The following is a 5,179-nucleotide window of genomic DNA, read 5'->3' as shown; positions in this document are numbered from 1 at the left end:
TGTCAGTGCTAGTTTTATTTAATGAGTTGAAATTTTCCTTTGCTTTTGAAGGTTTGATTGGACATGGGTGTTCTCCCCCACTCAAAGAATGAGGTTGGACTGCGGGGGGAAGGGGGCAAAATGGTGTATATTGGAAAGTGCCTACCTCTGGGAATCAGACCTGGGTTTACTGACCTTAAAAAATGATCGCACCTTTTGGGTCTCCATTGTTTCTATTATGAAACCAACCTTAAGTTTGAATCATGACTCCTTTTGATTCTCGGTCAAGCGACTAAACTTCTGAGCCCTGGGGGTGGGGGATATAGGTCTAAATGAAAACTGGGGCACGTGCCTGGTTTGGTATTTCTCAGGTGCCCATTGGAGATCTCATTATGTTTTAAATGAGGTGGGTTTTTGCATTTTAAGATGTTCATCCATAAATATATTGTCTTGGGTTTTTAAGTCTTCTGAGGTGGTCAGCAGCCTTAGTTGACGTGGGCTGCGCTCGGCAGCATGCTGTTTCTGATGGCAGCTGTCAGGATGTGCCCACGGCTTGGATCACATCCCTGGACGTGTGGGGTGATCTGCCCTGACCAGCTGTGACGAGGGGTTTGTCTCCAGGAAGGAACACCAGGGCAAAGGCGTTCCTCCTCCACCGGCTTGGGTGTGCTCCAGCAAGGCAGGGAGGGGCTGGCTGCACTGGTTCATGCAGAGGAAGAGGACGGCTTTTGAGTTTTTTGAGAAATTTTAATTCACATTTTAGGAATAACACTGGGGGACTAGGCTTTTGCCATGTTAATGAATTCACCTGTTTTGGCTCATTGTCCCTCAGAACCACCCTGAGAGCGCCGCTTCTGTGGACACAGAAGTGACCTGTGTGCCTAAGGTCCCACAGCTCACCGATGACCCATGTTGCAGCCGCATCTTCAACCCTCCTGAGCTTTGCCTCCTAACACCAGGCTGCTTCTGCTCCTCTAGGAGAGAACACTGAGCAGCCAGCAGCCAGCGCGCTCACTGAGCAAGAGCTCAGTGTGGCAGTTACTGGATAGGGGCAAGTTGTACACGTCTTGCCAGCCAGGGGGGCTGAGAGATGGGCAAGATCAGCACAGGCTCGCCGAGGCTCTTCAGAAAGAAGGGCAGCTCCTGGAAGGTGGTACCATTACACCCTTGTTCCTTTGGTGTAACGTCCCATTGTGAGTGCCTGGAATTTGACATAAGACTGGAATTTGCCCAGAGGATTTTCCACAGACAGACTTCTCAAGATAAAAATGCTGTCTGTTGCTGCATTTCCACCCAGTTTTAACAGTTCGTTGATGCAGTGTTTCTTAAACTTTTTCATCTCAGGACCTCTTTACATAACTCTTATGTAGACTGTATCAAAAACTAGAAACTGAAAATACTCACTTGTTTAAAAATAATGGAAAGCTGTTACATGTTGCGATACGTAACAATTTCATGAAAAGTAACTGTTCTCCAAAACGAAAATAGAAGAGTAGCGTTATTTTACAGTTTCGCAGAGCTCTTAGTAGAAGTCATCTGGACTCTCCTAGCTCCTTCTGCATTCAGTCTCCTGTGACATATTTCCAGTGTGAAGTATGGGGGTGGGGGGCTTGCATTAACAGTGATAAGCAGTTGGAAAAGAATGGCCCTGAAGAGTTGAGGTTAAGAAAGCTCTCCTAATTCAGGAATTGAATGATACCCCGGGTTAGGCACTAATGATAGAGGTCCTCTTCCTCAACGCACTCTAGAACTTAAAAAATAACTGATAGTGGGAAGGAATTAAATAAAGGTGATGGGCAGGAGGGTAATTGTAACGGAGTGAATGATCTACTTGGCTTCGGGCATCCACAGAGCAGGGTTCTGCATTCCTAGAACTTTGCAGGTGGAGTGGAGGGGATATCAAGTGGGACTTAGTGGCAGGGAACCTTTCAGTGGAGCAAATAAGTTGCCTGGTGAAGCGAGTGCAGTTTCCCTCCACTCTATTTATATGTAACGACCGCACGCACTGGCCTCTGCGCTGGTGAGCGGAACCTGCCTGTTGACTCACACTGGTTGATCTGAGTGGCTGAGAATGGCAGCTACCTCTTCCTGTGCAGTTTCCAAAGCAAACTTGGAGAATCAAGCCGGTAACACACCGTTCTCTATTTCTTGGAGCTGACATTAAGTGGTCTCCAGCCTAATCAACATTAAAATGTGGTGTACCAGCTTACTAATTTAATTGGCCTGCTAGTTTGAACTTTCCAGTTCTGGTATGGGTAAATGTGGTTGGATCTGAATGGCCACAAACCCTACCTCTGATTAACCAGATACCTGTGGTCAGTGAAGAGTTGGGGCTAGAGTGGCTGGATCACACTGACGGGAGTCCTCAGTACCAGCTCATAGGATTTTTGGTATTTCATCTTCATAACTTAATCCTTACCTGGCTTTATATTTTTAAAGGGCTGTAAAGGGGAAAAAAAAGTGCAAAGAGGCAGTATGTTGCCCGTGAAACTTAAAATATCTACTGTCTGGACAGTAGTATGGTGACATCGGGCAACAGTAAGTCTCCCATGGTTTTCCCAGCCACCCATTTCCCTTCCTAGAGGTAACGAGTGACTGTCCTCTGTGTTTCATAACCTGCCTCAGTTTGAGATGGAAGGACTTTTGCTGCTTTTGAGCATTAAGTGACCCCTGGGTCATATAAGGTTTTGCCTTGTGGTTTTTTGTTTTTTGTTTTTTTTTTGGCTGCACTGCGCAGCTTGCAGGATTTTGGTTCCCCCACCAAGGATTGAACCCAGGACTTCGGCAGTGAAAGCGTGGAGTCCTAACCACTGGACTATGGGAGAATTCCCTGGCTTATGTTTTTTAAATGTGGATATTCGAAACCGGTGGTCCCAGTAATTGCCTCTTGCTTTAGATTTAACCCTGTTTAAAGGATAGCTAGGTGGTATCGGGGGACTTGACCCCCCCCCAACCTTTTTATAGTTCGAAAAATTTCAAACACAAAAGTTGAAAAGAATGGTACAGGGATAAACCAAATATCCATTGCTTTGTGACATTTTATATTTGTCTTGTGGAACCTTGAAAGTAATGACATTGCACTCCCTATGTTGATATTTCTTCTAAAAACAAGGACATTCTCTTATGAAGGCCACACTGTCATCACACCTAAGGAATTCACAATAATTCTCTAATACCAGCCCATATTCAGATCTCCCCAAATTTTACCCAGAATGCCTTTGATAGCACTTTCTAACCCCCTCTCCTCTGATCCAATGAAATCGATTAATTGGATTTCATAATAGTTTTCTTTAGCCTCTACTCCTTCCACCTCCTTTTTATAACACTGACTTTTCCAGAGACCAGGCTACTTGGTGGTCTTAACACATTCTGGGTTTTGTCTGTTTCCTCCTACGTCATTTGATTTTGTGTCTTATTCCTGTTGGGGCGCTTTTTTTGGTCTTGCATAAAGATTTTTCTTTGTCCCTCCATCCAGCCTTTTCACTGGTTCAGGTGGAACCGAATTTGAATTGAGGGGTGGCCGGCCCAGGGCTCTTCCACCAGAATCAGGTGGCCTTAAGCAGCGGTCAGCACCAGGGCCTGTGACCTGAGCCCAGGAGGACAAAGCTGCCTGCCTGCCACCCAGAGGAACCATCTTGTTTTCTGAGTAGTCTTTTAGGTTAGGGTGTTTTGCCTCCTCAAAATCCTCTCCTGTTTCCCTTGGATGGGAAAAGAACTAGGTAGGTGTGCACTCAGCACATGCTTTGACTCAGCAAGCCATCTCATACATGTGCTCACTTGACCTGGTGAGTCCTGGTGGCCTGCCGCTGTTTGCCCCTATGCCTGGCAGAGGTGGCAAAATAGTGCAGCCCACCACTCCGAGTTTTCAGGAAGCTGCAGTCATGTCTGAGAGGCTGCCTTCATATTGGATCTACCTTGGGAGAATGAATCTAGACTTTCAACACAGTCTTGGTGTTAACTGGTTATTCCCACCACGATGGACAAGTTACCCTACTACTTACTTACTGGCTCTCAGATAAGGGGCCAACACGAGACATCAAACCTTCCATCTCTTCATTCTCTTAGCCTCCTGAAGCCAGATTTTTAGGGCCGGGGTTTTGATGGTTGGTCAGTTCTTTAAAGCCTGACTGAAAGCTCATTTTGGATTCCCTTAGGTTTGTTATGAAAGCATTTTGATTCCAAAAGTCCTTGCCTCCCAAAATATGGAGGTGTTACGTTATTACGGTTTATAAGTGGTTTTGCCTGCTCAGTTTGGAAACTGCTGAGTTTTCAAACAGACATTCCTTTTGGTGAGTGTGGTTCCTCAATGATGAGTACTAGGTTGGAGAGGGTAGTGGATGGACTAAGTGAAAAATATTCTCTTGACCAAAATTAGGCCTTACATTCAAATACACAACATAGATTTGGGAAGTAATGGCTGGGTAACCCGTATAAAGGAGGAGCAGCTTGTGGCTGACTGCAAGCATTTTGGGTGAGTTCCTTTCAACGTAATTTCGCTAAATGCTGTCCAGATCCCCAAGATCAAACACTTCATTACACTGCTGGGCAAAAGCAAAAGGAGCAATACTCCCCTAATATCCTAAATGTTAAGGGTTTAAAATTTATTTAGCCCAGTGGTGATAGGGCCAAAACGAACCTAGATAACAAAACAGCCTTTATCCATTCCTCAGGGCTTCAGTACCCAAGAATGCACCAGCGACTGGTCTGGCCGCCTCTGCCCCATTTATTTGGGTTTACCAAATGATTTGCAGGGCCCCGGAATTGGGAGGATTCAGCAGCCTTCCGGGCCCCGGCCCCCCCGGCCTCCCGCCCCCCCCGGAAGGGCCGGCTCCAGTGGCGCCGTCCTCTGCTGCCCCCCGCTGGGCGCCGCCCGGCTCTGCAGCAGGCCCGGGCCCCCAGGTGTCGGCTGGGTTTGGCTTCCTGCAAGCCTTCGCGTTACCCGGGTTGGGCCCAGACCCTGGGACGGCAGTAGGGCCCCCGAGCTCGGCCCGCGCCCAGCTCCAACTCATTCGGGAACTCCATCCTCGGCCTTCTCTCCGGTCACCTATCCGCAAACACCTGGGCCTCAGGTGCAGGATTTCTCTGTCTGCGTGTGCCCGGGACTTCAGTTCTGCGCGGGGACGCCTGCGCGTACCCGCACCTGCGATTCCGCGTGGGTGAGCCTCACCGCTCTGCGCGCCCGCCTGACACGTCTTCGGCG

Source organism: Monodon monoceros, unplaced genomic scaffold (assembly GCF_005190385.1).
Source record: "Monodon monoceros isolate NGI ecotype Baffin Bay Population unplaced genomic scaffold, NGI_Narwhal_1 Super_Scaffold_13, whole genome shotgun sequence".
Lineage (NCBI taxonomy): Eukaryota > Metazoa > Chordata > Mammalia > Artiodactyla > Monodontidae > Monodon > Monodon monoceros.
Note: the sequence above shows the minus strand (reverse complement) of the source record.